A 22537-nucleotide genomic window follows, 5' to 3' on the forward strand; every position below is an offset into this window, starting at 1 on the left:
GACCTTTGTGCTGTTGACTGTGCCCAATAATATTTGTACCATGTTTTGTGCTTCTACCATGTTGTTGTTTTGTTGTGTTGCTACCATGCTATGTTGTTGTCTTAGGTATATATTTTTGTAGTGTTGTCTCTCTTGTTGTGATGTGTGTTTTGTACAATATTTATATTGTATACATTTTTTACAAATCCCAGGCCCCCGTCCCTGCAGGAGACCTTTTGCCTGGCCGTCATTGTAAATAAGAATTTGTTCTTAACTGACTTGCCTAGTTAAATAAAGGTTAAATAAAAAATGTAATAAAAAATACACACAAGCACAAAATCTCTCACACTTTTTCACTCTCAAACAAGCACACATGAACACTAGTGGCGTGATCATACACAGCTATACACACACCTCCAACTCATAGGCAGGACATGACAGCTAGTTCAGGGAGCTAACCTCTGGCCAGATCCAACTAGTTACAACAAAGAGCTTGTACAACATACAACAGACCATCAGAACCCAAGTTCACATCAAACATAACACTTCTGCCAGTATAACCAGATAGGCCTACATCCAGAAACTCAGGCTTGGTGTTAATGGTATTGTGTCTGTCTGACCTGAGAAACTGAAACCTGCAAGTCTTTGTCACACCTCTGAATATCAATGATTAAACCATTCACATAAAAGGTGCCCATCTAATTTGACTTATGGGCCAATTAAAGTTTTTCAATGTAAAGTTTCAAATCACTTATTCAGACAGTTAATTTGTTTTGTTCACACTGTAATACAAACAGTAGAATTGCTGTTATGTGGTCAAATAAAATACTGTCAATGATAGTAGAAGTAATATGTTCGTTGAATTACAGTGAAAGATACAGTGGGGAAAAACAGAGCGTGTGTGTAGGGAGTGTGTGTCCCTCTGATTCCATGTCTCACTCTGTCAGCCGGATCTGGCCCAGTTGAATCAGGCTCTTTCCCAATGACTTCATCACTGAGGCATGGAGCCCGCTCCTGGATGGAGATCCCCCTAGTACTACCCAGCCAGGGTGTTTATCACATCCCTGCCTGCTCCCCAGCCATCTGTGACGCGCACATACACACACACACACACACACACACACACACACACACACACACACACACACACACACACACACACACACACACACACACACACACACACACACACACACACACACACACACACACACACACACACACTAATTCTCTCTCACAGACATACACTCAAACACGTTCACAAAAAGGAGGGAGCCTTAAACAAAGAAGAAAGAAGGGAGGGAGGGAAGAAGGGATGAGATAATTTCTTTTTTGGAAATGACTTATCAGCATGGGTCTGCCGGGAGGGACAGTCAGCTAAACACACTGCCTGCCCCCTGGGGTGCCCACTGCCGAGAAACAAAGAGCACCAATTATATATAGCACTCTGTTATTCCTGTCACCTGCCATGCATGTAGTCCTATAAAACAGTCCCCAACAATCCCCTGGGTCTTAGCCTGTGAGTGGCTGAGGAGGTGTGATGAGGTGAGAGGTCTGTCTCACTCAGTGACTGTGCTGCTGGCCTTTCCAGATGCAGGGTGTGGGGAGTGGAAGGGTTGACTGTGTCACAGGCGGATGGAGACAGCCAGGACTAGCCAGGCCAGGCTGCCCAACATAAGGTGTTGGGACCCAGGGGAGGCCAGGAGGAAGGGGGGAGAGCGGGAGGGGAGCAGTGGATCTGGGAGGAAGCTAGAACCAGAGTCCAGTCATTCTTCATCCTGTGGTGCCCGGCCTATCCCATTGATCGATGCCCACACTACTAACCTAGAGATCACCAATGCTTTATTTATTGTGGCAAACTCACCACACCATTTCAGTATCACTGTAAGCAAACCAATTATGTAAGTAACAAATCTATGACAGAACAATGCTGAATATGTGGGGCTTATACAGTTTCCTGTGAATAATGGGTGACTGTACGTGCGGCTTCTATAATGTTCACCTTGTTGATTGTCTGCTTTGACAACACACAGGTCACCACATAGGTTACTATGGAGCTGGAGAAAACCACAGGCAGCAAGACAGTCTTCCGCTGTGAAGTACTGTACAGTATGTTCTACTTTAAGTTTCAAGATTTATGTCACATGCACAAGTACAGTGAAATGCCTTTCTTGCAGACCGCAACAATGCAGTAATCAAATAAATTAAATTAGTACATTAAATTAGTACATTAAATTAGTACATGCACAGTAATAATTCGGTATTAAACTGATTACTGCAGTAGGTAGATTATATAATGGGCATGTAAACGCCTTACTATGATTATTTTAATCGGGTGGAAGGTCAAAATTGAAGTAAGCATACACCGATTATTAAAACACCTGTTTTTCTTTAACATTATTAGGACATGTAAACACCTTAAACGACATTCCAGTGGTGTACTTGATAAAATTTCAATAAAATAAACACATTTGATCTGGGCATGTGCTAGCAGCAGCCAAGCAAGCCTCCCTCTTTAGTGTGAGTGAAGTGAGTTCGGGAACAACTGAATGTAAGTGTCTTAGAAGTCGTTTTCACATACAACCTTTATGTCCCAACTCAGAATCAAATACGCTTCCCCAAAATGGACCCTGTGGTAGAACATTTGTTTTGATTGTCGATTGTCAGAATTGCTCAGAGCGGCGTGAAGTAGCCTCATTTCACGTGTCCATGGAAACAGGATTATTAGGGAAATCACTCTTCTTGCAAAACATGTCAACGTTTTAATCCAATTATTATACTAATCTGACTCTCCACAATTATCACATTATTGTGTGCATGTAACCATCCTCAATGTAGCACTAAAAATAACATAAGGTAGAACAAAAACACACAAGAAATAAAAAATAAGAACACAAGAAAGTAAGAAGCTTTATACAGAGTCGGTTCCAATACCATTAACAATGTGCAGGGATACTGGAGTGATAGAGGTAGATACATGTATGTATACGGGTAAGGTGACGAGGCATCAGGATATATGATAAACAGAGTAGCAGCAGAGTAAATGATGATTGTGTGTATGTGTGTGCATGTGTAGCCATTCTGTTAGCTATTTAGCAGTCTAATGGCTTGGGGATATAAACTATTATTGAGGCTGTCGGTGTCAGACTTGATACACCGGCACCACTTGCCATAAGGAAGCAGGGAGAGCAGTCTAATCGCTTGGGTGGCTGGAGTCTTTAACAATTTGCCTGCCCTTCCATTCACACCGCCTAATATCAAATCAAATTCTGGATGGCAGGGAGCTCGGCCCCAGTGAAGTACTGGGCTGTCCGCACCACCCTCTGTAGCGCCATGCGATCGAGGTGCTGTTGCCATACCAAGCAGTGATGCAGTCAGTGAAGATGCTCTCAAAGGTGCAGATGTAGAACTTTTTGAGGATTTGAGGGACCCAACCTTTTCAACTGCAGCCCCATCGATGTGGATGGGGGTCTGTGCCCCACCCCTGTGGTGCTTACATTATATCACTAAAAAATAACACAATAACAAGTAACAACATTTTGTGCACAGTAATAGTTAGTTTCAGGTTTGAGGCTAGGGCTAGGTTGTGCATACACGTTGGGCAGGATGTGTGTCTATCTAACGTACAGACAGCCAGTGAAAGTGCTGTTCAAGATCTACTTCCTCCTAATGCCACAACAATACAGTTTTAGCCATTTTCACTACAAAATAGCTTTTTTTTATTGCTAGTACAAGTGCTTTACAACCACTGTTATTACCTCAGGCGAAAAGGTATTTATGGTCAACCAAGCAAAACCAGAAAACATTGAAAAACAGTGACTACATTTAGATTCTCAATATAAATAAACAAAACATAAAACATTTAAAACCATTAGTTGATGACTAATGGGAAAAATGACTAAACATGCAAAGAATGATCAATAATTACTAAATAACATGCAAGTACAATCAAGTAACAGATTCTTCCATTCATTTGTCAAAAAAATAAGACTAATCTAATCTAATCAAATTGAACACCGATGTCTGCCTCAAGGTGTTAAATATGTATAAGAGAGCCAATAGTTGTTATTTAGTCTAGGCGCTTTGTATGGGGAAATTACCCGTTGGGAACAACAGGTAGTAAATGTAAAACAGTTTTACGGTACGTTTTTATAAATAACCCCTATTTACACACAACCCCCTACTAAAACACATCCTTTGACTCATTACCTTGGCTGCCATTGTTCTGAATGGGCATTTTTACAATTTCTTTGTTTGTGTTAATGTTGAATGAGTGGCCTTAGTTGGAGCTGTGCCCTGCCCTGCTTCGTGTTCTTATAAACGGACAGGCAGAGCCGTAAAATCAGGCCTGTGACTCGGGACTCAGGAGGATCAGAGTTGGACTGGACTGTTCTTTGATGACTGGTCTTCAAGCTCTGGGGAGAAGTGCTGAAGTCAGCATCATACAGACTTGAGCATCATAACAGACCACAGTCTGATGCTACATTATACAAAACACTAATGATGCTGACTAAGATCAGACAGGAATTGTGCTGTTATATCAAGGCATACAACATAATCGTTGTTTGTGGCTGAATTCATCAACAAGGCTAAAATCATCACAGAATAAAACAAACTGATTCATAAATAGATGAGTAGCTCCACAGCTTGGACATGAACACATGAAGCCACGTTGTGATGGCCAGGTGGGTTGTCTTGGCCTAGCAGGGAACAGGAGATGAAAACAAATGAATCAGGGATGAATATAGCAGGAAGTAGCAGGAAGTAGAATGTCGTGCGAAGAGATCACACCAAACCGAAGGGCCCGACACACAACACCGGACCCAGAGTATTAATCTGACCCCCTACTTCACCCCCATCTCCCCCACTCTTATTCATCTGTACCATAAAATAAACACAGAGGACAGAACCCTGTGTACCAGTGGCCCTTCAGAGGCCCTTGATGTGCTACACAGTGCTTTCAGAAAGTATCCCCATCTCTTGACTTTTATCACATTTTGCTGTGTTACAGCCTGAATTTAAAATGTTAGACTGAATTTTAAAAATAAGCTTATTATGCATGATGGTTGAACCAAAAGATTACATGTAACAAAAATGTTATGAAATTGGAAACCATTAAATCTATATGTGAAATTAAATTCAACAATAATGTATGTTGATGCTAATATTATGTGCAATATCTAATTATGTTTCCATATGATAACAATAGCCTAATATATGCAATATGCTGACACTATTGTCTTTTATTAACAGTTTCACTTAATCAACCTAATAATTATGTACACACCCCTCACTATTGTCATTGTCACTATTGCTTCTCTACATAACCTGATTCAAGCATTCAAGACATTACCCTGAAGAAGGCACAGTGATGCCAAAATGGTGTTTTACCCATTACATTATTGGGAGTTTTATACATATATGTATATATATATATATATATATATATATATATATATATATATATATATGTATATATATATATATAGAGAGAGAGAGAGAGAGAGAGAGAGAGAGAGAGAGAGTGTGTTTGACTCTCTTTATTTAATTTTATAGCATGCAGTTCATTCGCCATTCATTTTCTCTAGATGTGTGCCAGCTCATGCTAAAAATAAATGTGAAAAAAACAGACATTGAATATCCATTTGACCATGGTGAAGTTATTAATTACACTTTGGATGGTGTATCAATACACCCATTCACTACAAAAATACAGGCGTCCTTCCTAACTCCGTTGCCGGAGAGAATGAAGCAAATCCAATACAACATATTATGGAGTACCACTCTCCATATTTTCAAGCATAGTGGTGGCTGCATAATGTTATGGGTTGCTTGTAATCATTAAGGACTGGGGAGTTTTTCAGGATAAAAAATGAATGGAATGGAGCTAAGCACAAACCTGGTTCAGTCTGCTTTCCACCAGACACTGGGAGACCTAAACCATAAGGACAAACACACTGGAGTTGCTTACCAGGACGACATTAAAATGTTCCCGAGTGGCCTAGTTAAAGTTTTAAATTAAACAGGCTTAAAAATGTATGGCAATACTTACAAATGGCTTTCTAGAAATGCTCAACAACCAACTTAACAGAGCTTGAAGAATTTTCAGGTGTGCAAGGCTCTTAGAGACTTTCCCAGAAAGGCTCACCGCTGTAATCGCCGCGAAAGGTGATTCTAAGATGTATTAACTCATGGATGTGAATACTTATGTAAATGAGATATTTCTGCATCTAATTAACAATATATGTGCAAAGATTTAAAAATAAAAAAATCTCACTTATTAGGAGGTATTGTGCTTAGATGGGTGAGAAAAAAAAAGAATATTTAATACATTTTGAATTGTAACAACAGTAAGTCAAGGGGTATGAAAACTTTCTTAAGACACTGTACGTATCACCTGTACCATATTTCCTACTGACCTCTAGCCATGTCTCTCTCACAATAGAGGTTTTCTAGCCGCGAAGGTCTTTGCAGGTTAAACACAAATTAAATAAATAAAACATATCACCTAATAACTTCCACTTAATAAGTCATATTATTTTCTGTGGTCCAATTGAGAGAAATCTGTCATTTGAGGAGAGCCAAGACACGTAATCATAATGAGAGGAGATGAGAAAACGGCTCCCCGCTATGACTTGCATTAAATTTAACGACGCCGTTATAAAAACCGTCACCGCCAATCTGGCCCGCCATCCCTCACTCATGTCCTCCTAAATGAGGGATCTGCCTGTGTTTCTCCTAGAGAGAGCTGGCCTGGCCGGCCATTGGCTTGATCAATGCCATCTTTGTGAGGGCTTTCTTAGGTGACCTGTCCTTCCCAGCCTTCATTCTCAGTAGCCAGTGACTAACAACTAACAACGTAAGGGGGAAAATCCTGTGGTCTGCCCTGTCGGCCCTTCCCCCACCACCCAGCCCTATCCAAAACCCTCAAACAACCCCCACCCTTAATAGGAAGAATTTGCTCATATTTCTTAAAGAGGCTCTGGCTATTTATAGGACCAGTGAGGAGCATTCCGTGATGTAATCTATTAACCCTGGAATAAACATGAAGGGGTTCCACTCAAAGCCATTCATTTAACTTTGATTTGATTTTGGCCTCGCAAATAGAGTCTTGTGAGAGGTGAGTAGTCATCATAAGAATCAAATTGAACCTAAATGTAACTCATCACCTAGGCCTAAAATGCACCTTCATTTGGAACAATTACTTAGTATCTGGTCAAATTCTGATTGAATTACTGAGGAAATGTGGATAATTCTCTGTCAGATCTTTATAACTGGGCAGTTACTGATACCAACACAATTAGCCCAGGCACATCTCTCTCTCTCGCTCTCGAACCTCCGAGCACTCCCTCTGGGCAGGGCTCACAGGGCTAAGCCTACTGTGTATTGTTAGTTGGTCTCGGGGGCAGGAAAGGCCATCTGCATGGGCATTGTGCTGATAATGTGCTCTACACTGAGCGATGGACTCACATGGAAATGAGTGCTTTTTCATGGAGAGGACCCCTGTTCCCCCTTCTCCATCACGCTGTCATTCACAGGGAGACCCCAGTCAGCCTGGATTTTCACCACAGCACCCCCAGCATATCAATGGACCTCTCACCAGTAGTCCCCTCCATTGACACCCAATCTGAAGGATTACTGAATTACAATACACTACATGTTACGGTGGCTGATTGACCGTGGTAATTAGATGGGCTTCAATCAAGGTGAATGATTATCAACCAGGGAATTCCTTTGCTGCTTTCAAGATAAACACAAATGTAAGTAAAGTATAGCTACAGTAAGTGTGTAAGTGTTACAAAACACACACGCACAGCTAACATGGACCAATGGTTCCCAAATGTTGTTTTATTTTTGCTGTGAAGGTGAACCACGTAAGCTTTCTCAAGCCACCGAGGAGGAGGACGCAGCCACAACGACTCAAACCTTTTAGAAATCCCTGGCCGAGACCAGCCACGCTGTAGTCCTCCAGACACTGAATCGGCACCTTAAACCCGACAATAAAATCATCAAGAACCTTTTCATTCCCACATGTGATCTGGCTGTTGTGTTGAACATCTCGCATAATCCGCCCATCTCACCACCACCCTAGTCTAAACAGCCTAAACACACATCCCTACTAGAGACATCAACCATCCCTCAGGCTGGGGCTAGGGGTGAAATTAATATGGAATCACTGAGCTCTCATTACTGATGCTTATCTACCATGTTTAACTCAGGAAAACAACCAATATATCCAGTTCTAGTAAGGAACTTACAATGATGAGTGTGTGTTTCCTCCAATGGGTCTCTGGAATCCCAACCACACTGACTGGTCTCTTATCAGAGGTAGGAGAGGGAAGTAAAGGGGGAATGTAACAAAAAAAAACATGCTGGCTATCTGATTACACCACAAGAGTCATCATTGAGACTTGGGGGGGGGGGTGTTATGATGAGTCTGGTGTGTCATGCAGCTGTGGGACATCAGTTCACACAGGAAGTAGCATGATCTATCCACTGTGATTTGTTTATGAATGGTTTGGCAACAATAAACACGGATAGGATGTGATGAAAGCTTCTGTATTTATGGTTGTGTAATGCTGGCATTATACAACCATAATGCCAGTGTCTATTTATGATTAGAATGTTTTATTGATTTTTTTTTATTTTACCCTTATTTTACCAAGTAAGTTGGTAAAACATTCTAATTTACAGCAACGATCTGGAGAATAGTTACAGGGGGGTGGATGAATGAATGAGCCAATTGGAAGTTGGGGATGATTAGGTGGCCATGCTGGTATAAAGGACAGATTAAAAAAATGTCAGGACACCGGGATTAACACCCCTACTCTCACAATAAGCGCAATGGGATCTTTAGTGACCACACAAGGTCAGGATACCCGTTAAACATCCCGTCCGAAAGTCGGCATCCTACACAGGGCAATGTCCCCAATCAATGCCCTGGAGCATTGGGATATTTCTTTTTGACCAGAGGAAAGAGTGCGTCCTACTGGCACACCAACACCACTTAAATCAGAAGAGTTCAATCAGAAGCTAAATGAAACGAGAGGGGCACATTCTGATCAAACATGACAACCATGAAAGGAAAAGTACTCTCTTTGGATGAAGAGGCATCCTAAGTCATCAAATATAATATACGGGTAGCTACATGTCTTATCAGGACCATCATATCAAACCTTTCTATTATTGTTTAACAATCCATCAGAAAATCATTACTATATACATTACTTGCAGATGTATGGAGCAAGTACATCTCCTTTTGTGTTTCAATTTTGAAATCTAAACAGAATTTACCCACATCTACTTTTCTGTTTTTAAATCATTTAGAATATTGTTTGGGTATATGTTTTCAAAATGACCAAAATGATCGATGGGAATAGATTTAGTTTGCGCGAAGTGATCTCTCATTAAACGTCATGTGAGAGGCGAATTGACAGCGTATATAATGGTTATTTTTAAGTTGTGTGCCAGAGGTTCCTTCCCCGGCCTATTGTTTAGCAGATGTTCAGATGGACTCAAATCAAAAGGGCACATCCTCAAATCTCCTGGGCCAAACTATCTGTCTGAGCCACACAGATTAGGCTGTTTAATGCCAAAAAGATTTTTATGAAATCTTTCTGATACATTCACATGTGAACAACAGCCAACGGGCAGAGCAATAGTGAAATGAATCTTTACAAGTTGAGAATAGTCCAACAACATGTGTTGAAACATTTGCTTCTAACAGCTCTTTGCCAGTACTTTAATGTTCCTTCATGTTTCTCTATGTGAGGTTAAAAGGGCATTGACCGAGATGTATCTTTGCAGTTACGATAAATGGCTAACCTGACAGAATAATCAGAAGAGGGAAATGAATATCTTCATATCATGTCAGAGGGAAATCACCACAAGTCCAAAGGTCACTTCATTCACAATAACCGAATAAGGAATTCCATGACTTAATGCTTTCACTCCTCTTTCCTTCTGAAGTAAACATGGTGGTCAGCTTCTTGAAATTCAATTGTACACAATGGTGATGAAACAAAACAATATAAAACGACGAGGGAACTGAGGAACAGTGTGCAAGAGAGTAAATATGGCTAAATCGTTAAACTATAAAATTCCAATACAAATATGGCTTTGATTTATTTCAGAATGTTCAATGAAAAAATAGGAGAATTTCAAATCTATAAACTAGATCAATTTGATTTAATAAAACTTGAGAAGTCGGTTAACTGTTATTGCAACTCACTTAAAAGCTCTAACATATACTGTAAAAAATAAATACAATTAAAAATAAGATTTGTAAGCACAGCATTTGCAATGATGCAATACAGTCATTATTGTTTGTTTGTATAAAAAATAAACAATGGGTTAAAAATGGACAGAAACTGTATATCTGTCTGAAGACTATAAAATATGAATACTATAGGTTAAAAAACATGTCACAATGTTAACAGTCAAGTTAGGACCCTTGTGCTATATAATAACTAGCTGTACAGGAAAACCGTTGGGGCCTGGAAGAGCCGTTTCCTCATCAATTACTAAGAGACACAGGGGGTCTGTTTTCATGAACTGTGCATAGATAAATGTTAGAAACTGTTGTGATACACCCATAGCGAAAGCAGAGATATCAGCAGACACAGTGCCTTCAGAAGGTATTCACACCCCTGGACTTTTTCCACATTATGTTGTGTTACAGCCTGAATTTAAAATGGATTACATTGAGATTTTGTGTCACTGGCCTACATATAATACTCTAGAATGTCAACGTGGACTTGTGTTTTTAGAAATGTTAAAACGTTTATAAAAATGAAAAGCTAAAATGGCTCAAGTCAAATTCCCCGTTCCGCTGGACAATAACCTTAAACACAAGACCAAATCTACACCTGAGTTGCTTACCAAGAAGACCGTGAATATTCCTGAGTGGCTTAAATCGGCCTGAAAATCTATGTCAAGACTTGAAAATGGCTGTCGAGCAATGATATACAACCCATTTGACAGAGCTTGAAGAATAGTAAGAAGAATAATGTGTAAATGTCATACATTCCAGGTGTGCAAATTACTTAGAGACTCACAGCTGCAATCGCTGCCAAAGGTGACTCTAACATGTGTTGACTCAGGGGTATGAATACTTATGTATATGACGTATTTCTGTATTTCATTTGCAATCATTTTGCAAATATTTATAAAAACATGTTTTCACTGTGTCATTATGAGATATTTTGTGTAGATGGGTGAGAGAAAAAAAATCGATTTAATCCATTTTGAATTCAGGCAGTAAAACAACAAATTGTGGAATAAGTCAAGGGGCACGAATACTTTTTTGAAGACACTGTACCATCTTCTATTCCTGTGTCTAAACATCACTAAAACCTACAAAATGGTTTTATATGTTTTACGATTGTTCTACAGACAACACTGTTATATGAGTTTGTAACAACTATTTCTACCATATTGCTACAGTCCACAGCAGCACTGCTGACTGCAACCAACAGACATGAGAAAACCTAAGCTGTATGACTGAAAGAATGTTATTTAATACATATAAAAAGCTATGTTAAAAAGAATCCAAGGAATTGTTTTAGCATTGATTAGCAATGACACACAGGAAATGTCACAATATTAAATCAATACTGAGTGTTAACTGCAACACTGCTCCAGTGTCTGTATGGGTCCACACTTTCCTGTGTTAAATAAATAGAGTTTTTTGTCTTATTTTTCTTTCATCCATCCATCCAATTTTATTTTCTATTTGCCATATGTTTTTAACTGTGCTGTTTCACAAAAGTTCTGAATCTACGTTAAAAAAAAAAACTTTATTTAAATAGGCAAGTCAGTTAAGAACAAATTCTTATTTTCAATGACGGCCTAGGAACAGTGGGTTAACTGCCTGTTCAGGGGCAAAATGACAGATTCGTACCTTGTCAGCTTGTGAATTTGAGCTTGCAACCTTTTGCCTGCTAGTCCGATGCTCTAACCACTAGGCTACCCTGCCGCCCCAGGGCGTACATACATTTTACAAACACAGTATATTTTACATGAGTTATCTTGTTGTTATTAGTCCCACCCTTTAGCTCCTCTCAACCCCTCCCTCCCATCTATTGCTTCCATATTGGATTGGATTAATACACTGCTTATTGTAAAGCCTTATTTGCATTTCCCAGGTTGCCTTGGGATTCGAGTGAATTGTAGAGTTACCACTCATGACTGTATTTGTTAGTGACAGAGATATGATCGTTGTGGCCTTACAATTGTATTATTCATGACAATACAATACTTATTTTGAGCCTAGTTTTAGCCTAAAACAGTGGCCTGAAACTAATAGTTTACAGGCCACACTGGGCCTGCAAGTCACATTATGTTGGCTTGCAAAGTTATATGTAATTCCTATTGGAATCCAGCCAGAGTGGAGATATACAAATGCCAAATGTTGTATTCACCCGCAACCTGCATTCAGAATGACTGCCAGGGTTGTGAAGACTAAGATATGAGACTACCTAAAGCATCTACACTAGATCAACCATTTCAGCAAAGGGTGCAATAAATCTAAGTTAAAGATTGGATTATTTTATAAACATTTACGTTATTTAAATTTCAGTAACATAAGATGAATTAATCAAACATTCTAAAAATCAACCTGCAACAGAGCATGCTGGGAAATATGATTATGATGGGCATGGTTTTGATTCAGCACTGGTTATTAACACCAACACTGGGTTCTTTTACACAACTGAGTTCTACAGAGTTAATTTAACTCCTGAATCAACACTAGAGATGTTACACTGAAAACTCTACATGAAATGATACTGGCCAATTTGCTGTGCATAAAAAAAGGTTAAAAAAAGGAAAAAGTAACACTGGTCAACATGACAATAAACAGGCAAAAACAGACAATGAATGGGTTAACACTGAAGATGTGGACAAGCACCTAAAGGATTAACTAAAAGTGGCAATGGGCATGGGTTGGTAATTAAAGAGTTAATACTTAAGGGTTAAAAGTGAAGGTGTGGTCAGTCCGGGTAAAGGGTTAATAATAGTGAAGCTGTGCGACGTGGATATGTCACAGAGCCACCACAGGATGACAGTTTCTGTGAGAAAGCTTGACTATCGGGCAATTGTCAAGGTGGATGGGCTTCAGTCAGGAAGGAAGTTGACGGTTAACAGGTTATAAAAAGGAGAGTTTGTGACTCATAGTAAAACTTGCCAGTCACCTCTTGAAAGCTCACTCACCTCTGTATCTCAATGACTAGGGCCTGAAACCAACTCTATCTACCCATCATTACACACACACCGCACTGACAGCAATAAAATGTTCATAAGATTTATATGATAGTTAAATGAATAGCCTATGTTCAAATAAATTCATTTGAAAAGCATGTAAATAGAAACGCTGAAAACCCTCATGAATGATAAAACTCTATGAACCCTTGTAATGACCAATCGACTTTAACCAAATTCTGCTGTTTTTCGTAACCTCAATTTGGGAATAATCTGTCAACAAATTGGAGAAAAAAGACAGATTTTTATTAAAACAAGCACTAAAGAGTATGTATTCTTGAAACAAAGAAAAGAGCAGTAAAAACAACGGCTGATAAAGGATGTGAGCTGATGCAATCTCAAAGTCTGATTTCAGCACAGCAGTGTGTGTGTGTGTGTGTGTGTGTGTGTGTGTGTGTGTGTGTGTGTGTGTGTGTGTGTGCGTGTGTGCGCGCATGCGTGCGTGCGTGCGTGTGTGTGTCTGTGTGTGTGTGTGTGTGTGTGTGTGTGTGTGTGTGTGTGTGTGTCTGTGTGTGTGTGCGTGCGTGTGTGTGTCTGTGTGTGTGTGTGTGTGTGTGTGTGTGTGTGTCTGTGTGTGTGTCTGTGTGCGTGTGTGCATGCGTGCGATGTCTCAGGTGCCAATTTAACACCATGTTAGGTATACACAGCAAGGGCCACTCCCCCAACTGGCAGGTGTACAGACCAAGGGTAGTTTCCTGCTACACACCCTGGTCCTGACACCTCGACAAGGGCACCAACCCTCCAAGGCCTAAGCCTGCTTCCTCCTATCTGTGCCCAGCAGGCAGCCCTCCATACAGGGCATGGTTATATAACCTTTTCACAGTATTGTGCTGACCCGAATCGTACTGTGCTGGCTCTGATACATTTTTTTGTACATAGTTTTCTTCCATCACGTTTATGGTAGATGCATAACTTGGCACGGCACATCTCGGCTCAGTAATGTGAAGTGGGTATTGGTGTGAGAGGCAGGCAGCGTAGGTCGGTGGGTGTGAAGGTTCTATTAGCAGGAGGCTTGGGAAGGCCAGACCACAGGGCTGGTGACAGTGACGTCTAACTTGAGATTAGATCAGTCTGGGAGGGTGACACCAAGCTGCCAGTGGTGGGCAACAGACGGAAAAAGTACACAGTTGTTGCTCCACTCATTACGGCATGTGTGAAATGTCTTTATATGCCGATATCACCTGACCCCATTTCCACTGGAGTGTCATATGACACCAAATGAAGAGCAGAGCGCAGACAGTCAGTCAGTCAGTCACCATGGAAAAGCGAGAGAGACAGCAGTGACACACTGTATCACGATTTTAAACTAGATTTCAACCAGACCGTAGGCCAGAGACGGTTCATCCTAACCTGAGATACAGTCTTACATACATACTCATACCCATAGCCATCCACAACATGTTAGAGCATGGCCATCAGTTAGCATCCAGACTACGGAAGATATTGAGGGGACAAAAGATAAATCTTACCAGAGCAGCACAAATACATTTTCTACTGTTTAATCACCACACCCTTCAAGGGTCTGTCAAAACACTTGGAAAATAAAGTGTATTCCTTGAAACACTGCATCTTCCAAAAATGCCCTTGTTAAATTGATGCTAACATTTTGGTCAGTGACCTGCGTCGCAGTCAGAACGAAATTCGAGCGGGTTTTCCTAAAAGGGGCACGAACGACCTCAAAATGCCACACTTGAACTTCTCTCAACCGTCATGAACGTATTCATGTGTGATACTTCCCCCCTCATTGTCCCCCTGCCTCCCCCGTGACACACAGATACAAGCACGCACGCAAGCCTGCACACATACACACACATTTCCATTTCTTCAGAGGAGGCCCAATATTACTCAATGGCTAGGTTACTTACCCAATCAGAGACACCATCTGCTCCACTATGTGCCTGCTGAAGGTTATGATCACAAACAGTTTCTGTGACAAAGAAAGAGAGAGACAGTCAGGCAGTAGACCATGAGGTCATGGGGGGTAAATTCAGGCCCGGCCGGGGCAGTACACTCATGGTTTTGATCATTAATACTCCCTATATTGGATTCCCTGTAGTCAACCAACACCACACTTGACTACTAGCACAAAACCAGCCATGATGTGGCCCTTTGTCATCAAGGCCAGAAACAAAAGTCTGAGCCCCTATGACACATAAATGCACTCAGGTCAGGGAAATTACTGTACACAGACAGACAGGGTGAGGGAGGGTTTGGGGCTACTGTTGATATATAGAGAACACACACATTAAAACATACTATGGTATAAATACTATATATATGGTATACATACTATAGTATTCACTTTGGTGTTTTTTCAGACATGACTGTAGTATAATGTAGTATTTACAGTTTACTATAGTTTAAATGATGTAGTAAAGAAATATGTAGTATAAAATGTACTAAAGTAATTACTGTAGTGTTTTTTTGTACTGTGGTATAATAGGCAATTTGGTTAACGATGATGCTGAGTCTCAGATTTTTCACTTTAAAAATGTCAAACAAAAAACAATTATTGCAACGTTATACAAACAGCACAAACTGTCATTGTTACCAAACTTTGCTTCTGCACTGACATTTTTCAAAGTAGTCCTTTTTTTTTAAAACTTTACAATTACTAATTTTTGTTTGACATACATTTTAAAGTGAAAAATCTTTTACTGTGAAATTGCCAATATACTATAGTAATTACTGTAGTGTTTTTTGGAATGTAGTATACTATTGTATTTACTGTAGTGATTTGCGGACTGAGGTATACTGTAGTATTTACTTTATTTTGTCTTTTCCTTTTTTTAAATGTTTTACTTTGACCCCTTTTTCTCCCCAATTTTGTGATCCAATTGGTAGTTACAGTCTTGTCCCATCGCTGCAACTCTCCTACGGACTCAGGAGAGTCGAAGGTCGAGAGCCATGCGTCCTCTGAACACGACCCTGCCAAGCCGCAATGCTTCTTGACACACTGCTTGCTTAACCAATGTGTTCGGAAGAAACACCATCCAGCTGGCGACCAGCGTCAGCTTGCAGGTGCCCGGTCCACCACATGTAGTTGCTAGAGCGAGGTGGGACAAGAAAATCCTGGCCGGCCATACCCTCCCCTCACCCGGACAACGATGGGCCAATTGTACATCGCCCCATGGGTCTACCGGTCATGGCCGGCTGTGACACAGACTGGGATCAAACCCGGGTCTGTAGTGATGCCTCAAGCACTGCGATGCAGTGCCTTAGCGCACACACACAATCCATGTCTCAATTGTCTCAAGGCTTAAAAATCCTTCTTTAACCTGTCTCCTCCCCTTCACACAGATTTAAGTGGATTTAACAAGTGACATTAATAAGGAATCATAGCTTTCACCTGGATTCATCTGGTCAGTCTATGTCATGGAAAGAGCAGGTGTTCTTAATGTTTTGTATACTCGGTGTATGATCTATATTTGGCATGTAGGTTTCTCACTTATGGGTGCAACCAATTGGAACATGGGGGAGGGGAATGGGCAGTGTATAGTGTTTTTGAGGACATTGCTGTAGTATTTACTGCAGTATTTTCTTGTGGATATTACTGTGGTATTACTATAGTATTATTTTCATGTAGGGAGTTGAAGAGGGGGATGTGAGGAGGGGGATAAGGATGAGCAAGGCTATTGAGGGGATGGAGTGATCAGGAGGAGATGTGTCACTCCTCTCAGACAGCAGTTCTTAACAGTAAAAGTGAGGTTTTGGGGATTTTGTGTTCCTGTCCAGAATGACTCCTGCTTACTCATTGCTGGACAAAGAAGACATGGGGTCTCAATAAGGCTCTGTTTACCATTCAGTTACTGTTCAGCCCCCAATTGAGCAGGCAACCGGGAAACACTGGGTCTGGGATAGACCAACATAACAAAGACCAAATCTTACAAACATGTTTTTGTCCTCTTCTCTCTCTATTGACACCTCTGAGGGACTTCACATGTGTAGCCCTTTCCTGCAGTCAAATGAAACTAGCGGCCTCAGGGGTGGAATGTTATTCATATTTTTCATAAATTCATAACCAATAAACATTATATTTTTTTAAATGCCAAAAATGTGGTTTTTCTGTGTCAAACGGTTTTGTTACATTTAAGTTTTTTGTGATGTATATAAAGTGTAATATTGGGATGGAAATTCAAAATGGAACACATTTCAACTCTATATCTGACATGGTACAGGTGTCTTCTTTTTCTGAGCCCATAACCATGTGTGTGAGGTGTAAACTTTTGTTTCAAAGTAGATTTGTTTAAGACTACCAAGAAACACTCTGTGTGACCCTGATTTAGCCAACTGCAGTAAAAGGTTAACAAGATGATACTACCCCCATTGTACCATTCATACAGGGAATCAACATTTGAGTGGGTTCTCACAATGGCAATGTGCATCTGTTGAAACCCATTGAAACACAGAGACTATACCTAAACTAGTAGGAATGTGGAAGTCATGGAGGCTATCATAATGGAGATTACTCCTCTCCTATTGTTTAGACCAGACTGTGTGTCACGGGTACTGAAAGTAAAAGGCAATAGCAGAAACTTCTGCTTAACAATAAACCATTTCCTCTAAGCTTTTACTGTCCGTTTCATAATGGAAGGACATTTACTCATGTCTCCGCCCAGCTAAACCAAACTGAGCTATTTCAACATTTTACAATTAGGACTATAAAACCAAAATTCCTTAAATGTTATGATATAATTTTTGATAGTTCCTATCAATATTTCAAAACCTAGCCACATCACCACACTACCGTCAGAAAAACAGATCCAGTTCAGAGTATGACAGGGTTAAGTGTTATGAAAAGGCCTTCATCCTCTGGGCCTCGTGTCACAGTTGGCAGGAACAGATTGTTGTTGTGAATCTAAACGCACCACCTGACCTGAAGGTACAACCCAGTTATCCAGCTCTCAAAGGGCATTTAAGGTGGCTGAGTATTACGCCCACATAGAAAACACATTGAGGTGTCCCAGTACTACGCCCACACAGAAAACACATTGAGGTGTCCCAGTACTACGCCCACACAGAAAACACATTGAGGTGTCCCAGTACTACGCCCACACAGAAAACACATTGAGGTGTCCCAGTACTACGCCCACACAGAAAACACATTGAGGTGTCCCAGTACTACGCCCACACAGAAAACACATTGAGGTGTCCCAGTACTACGCCCACACAGAAAACACATTGAGGTGTCCCAGTACTACGCCCACACAGAAAACACATTGAGGTGTCCCAGTACTACACCCACATAGAAAACACATTGAGGTGTCCCAGTATTAAGCCCACACAGAGAACACATTGAGGTGCCCCAGTATTACGCCCACACAGAGAACACATTGAGGTGCCCCAGTATTACGCCCACACAGAAAACACATTGAGGTGGCTGAGTATTAAGCCCACACAGAAAACACATTGAGGTGCCCCAGTATTAAGCCCACACAGAAAACACATCGAGGTGCCCCAGTATTAAGCCCACACAGAAAACACATCGAGGTGCCCCAGTACTAAGCCCACACAGAAAACACATTGAGGTGCCCCAGTATTAAGCCCACACAGAAAACACATTGAGGTGCCCCAGTATTAAGCCCACACAGAGAACACATTGAGGGGCCCCAGTATTAAGCCCACACAGAGAACACATTTAGGTGCCCCAGTATTAAGCCCACACAGAAAACACATTGAGGTGCCCCAGTATTAAGCCCACACAGAAAACACATCGAGGTGCCCCAGTATTAAGCCCACACAGAAAACACATCGAGGTGCCCCAGTATTAAGCCCACACAGAAAACACATTGAGGTGCCCCAGTATTAAGCCCACACAGAAAACACATTGAGGTGCCCCAGTATTAAGCCCACACAGAAAACACATTGAGGTGCCCCAGTATTAAGCCCACACAGAGAACACATTGAGGGGCCCCAGTATTAAGCCCACACAGAAAACACATTGAGGTGCCCCAGTATTAAGCCCACACAGAGAACACATTTAGGTGCCCCAGTATTAAGCCCACACAGAAAACACATTGAGGTGCCCCAGTATTAAGCCCACACAGAAAACACCTCCAAATTCCCCTAGTGCATTGTTCCTCTGCTTTGACCCACAAGGGAGAACGTTCACCTGTTCACCATTACAGTCTATCATATTGCCTCTCCATACCCACTCTTACATGACAACTCCACAGCTCTGTGACTCAGTACAGTGCAGTATACAGTCAATGTAAAACAACAAAGAAGTGCCGTCTCATAGACACAACTTCTCTGCATTCTTTCCAGACTTAACACAATGGGGAAAAGAAGAGGAGAAGCTGAGAGAACTTGAGTGTGTTCAGAACATTCAGATAGAAATGTATTGTTTACACGGGACATGATCTGTCAGGTGTAGAGCATTGTGTCATCTATATTCATTACATTTCTATCCTCAACACAGAATGTTAAATCTCACTAAATACACAACAGGTCGACCCCAACCAGTTGTGATTGTAAGCCTGGTTCAGTTTCCAGTCAGTGTGTATCATTGTAAAGCTGGCCCTGGCCATGTCAAGCAAGGAGGGGCACACCTCTGATCCTGCCTGGATATGGAGAAAGTCATCGGCCCAGGGGACTCCAGACCTAATCGGCTCTATGATGCTGCTACCCACGCCGCTCTCTGTATCATCACAGACAGTGTTAACCTTCTGTACAATAGGGGTTTCTCTATGTCCAACACCCATACCCACACAACAAAGTTTCCCTCACTACTAGGGTATCTAGAGAAAGTTAGCCAAGTGCATTTAACATTACTAGAGAGATAAAGAGGATAAGTTTTATTTTTTTAATCAATCTTATTGAACGTCACATAATGAATCAGCTTACTCAGTTGGCACCCTACAGTCTTTGGTCATTTTTTGTATTTTGATTTATAAAATAGTTTAGAGAGGATTTAGAAAGGTAATCCATTAAGCATACAGACACTGTCTAACATGGCACAAAGTGGATTAAGTCATTAATCCTTCCATGCATGGGGAAAAACTGAATCAACTTTTACACAGTAATCATCAGTGTATACTTCTTTGCAGTACAAATTCACTTTTCAGTTCAATAAATAAAATAAAGGTTCCTTATTTGTTTTCTCAAGTGATAAAAAATATTATCCCTACTAAAGTACACTATATATACACAAAAGTATGTGGACAGCCCTTCTAATGAGTAGATTCAGCTTTTTCAGCCACACCCATTGCTAACATCAAGCACACAGCCATGCAATCTTTATAGACAAACATTGGAAGTAGAATGGACTTAATAAAGAGTCCAGTGACTTTCAACAAGGCACCGTCAAAAGATGCCATCTTTCCAACAACTCAATTTGTCAAATTTCTGCCCTGCTAGAGCTGCCCCGATCAACAGTAAGTGCTGTTTATTGGGAAGTGGAAATGTACAGGAACAACAATGTCTCAGCCGCGAAGTGGTAGGCCACACAAGCTCACAGAATGGGACGGCTGAGTGCTGAAGCGCGTGAAAAAAAATATATATACAAAATAAAAAAATACAGAAAAAAAAATTGTCTGTCCTTATTTGCAACACTCACTCCCGAGTTTCAAACTGCCTCTGGAAACAACGTCAGCACAATAACTGTTTGTCGGGAGCCTCATGAAATGGGTTTTCGATGGCCGAGCAACCGCACACAAGCCTAAGATCACCATAAGCACTGACAAGCGTCAGCTGGAGTGCTGTAAAGCTCGCCGCCATTGGACTCTGGAGCAGTAGAAATGTGTTCTCTGGACTGATGAATCAAGCTTCATCATCTGGCAACCCGACGGATGAATATGGGTTTGGCGGATGCCAGGAGAATGCTGCCAGCCCCAACTGTAAAGTTTGGTGGAGAAGGAATAATGATCTGGGGCTGTGTTTTTAATGGTTCGGGCAAGACCCCTTAGTTCCAGTGAAGGGAAATCTTAAAGCTACAGCATACAATGACATTCTAGACGATTCTGTGCTTCCAACTTTGTGGCTACAGTTTGGGGAAGGCCCTTTCCTGTTTCAGCATGACAGTGCCCCCGTGCACAAAGCGAGGTCCATACAGAAATGGTTTGTTGAGATAGGTGCACAGAACCCTGACCTCAACCCCATCGGAAACCTTTGGGATGAATTGGAAAGGTGGCTGCGAGCCAGGCCTAATCGCCCAACATCAGTGCCCAACCTCACTAATGCTCTTGTGGCTGAATGGAAGCAAGTCCCTGCTGCAATGTTCCAACATCTCGTGGAAAGCCTTCCCAGAAGAGTGGAGGATTTTATAACAGCAAAGTGGGAACCAACTCCATATTAATGCCCATGATTTTGGAATGAGATGTTCAACGAGCAGGTGTCCATATACTTTTGGTCATGTAGTGTATGTATCCCTGAGTGCAGCAGCTGCTTTCACAAAATGGATGACAGACCCTGCTTTCACTGCACAAAATGGCCTCCTTACACTCTTAGCTGAGTACAGCATTTACATTTGACATTTAAGTCATTTAGCAGACGCTCTTATACAGCACAAGAGGATCCCTCTTTATCCTCCACATAGTTTAACTATCATGTCTGAAATATCCATTTTCAAAACAAACTAAAGTCTTGATAAAAAAAACTTTTACTTTGTCAACATTTTATATCAAACTACGGATCTGAGTAGTCTCTTTGTCATTACAAAAAAATACATAAGAAAAGTGAGTTTTGTGTGCAATACATTTTGTACATTCATTTCTGCCATGTGTTGGTATACAGTACTCACCTGAATGTGGCTTTCCCAAATAGCGTTGCTCCAAAAAAAGGTCCGAAAGGAAACCATGTTATATCTGCCAGGTCAAACATTGGATTGGTAATCTGGAGAACGAGATAATATAAATTAAATATCAGAAAGGAATATGGATAAGTGACAACAATTATAGAGCAAAGAAACAACTTAACTCTGTAGAAGAGTGCAAGGACTCAATATTCTTCAATATTGTTCAGTCCAAACAAAGTTTTGTTAAATGCTCCTATGTTTTAAGTATTTAGCACTGACTGGAGCTTTTTAACGGATTAGTAATACAATGACTAAAATACCCAGAATAAAGATAGCTTTATATTAACAATAATAATGATTAATCTGTTCGGTCTGTTGGTTTGAGGATTGAGCCATCAGCAGTTCACTTTAAATTGACAGACAGCTTCATTATGCACAGAAATGTATGCACAGAAATGCTATTTTAAAGGTCTGAATTTAGACTGCAGTCACTTTCTTGTATTTTCAGACATGAATAGGAATGGTGATTTTTTGTTTTATAGAATAGAGTTCTATATGTGATTT

General features: G+C 40.8%; 1 protein-coding gene across 4 annotated transcripts in view; it reads right to left on the reverse strand.

Annotated features, from left to right (window-relative positions):
• Positions 1-2871: 2871 nt before the first annotated feature.
• Positions 2872-22537, reverse strand: part of LOC135548588 (vacuole membrane protein 1-like) — an 80393-nt gene continuing 60727 nt past the window's right edge. For all 4 annotated transcript variants that reach the window (XR_010456849.1, XR_010456850.1, XR_010456851.1 and 1 more), the window contains 3 exons: positions 21980-22071; positions 15105-15166; positions 2872-4679 (listed from right to left, as the gene is read on the reverse strand). The gene's annotated coding sequence lies outside the window, so the exon portion shown is untranslated. The remainder of the gene's footprint in view (positions 4680-15104; positions 15167-21979; positions 22072-22537) is intronic.

The sequence above is a fragment of the Oncorhynchus masou genome, chromosome 11 (genome assembly GCF_036934945.1).
Source record: "Oncorhynchus masou masou isolate Uvic2021 chromosome 11, UVic_Omas_1.1, whole genome shotgun sequence".
NCBI classification, from domain to species: Eukaryota; Metazoa; Chordata; class Actinopteri; order Salmoniformes; family Salmonidae; genus Oncorhynchus; species Oncorhynchus masou.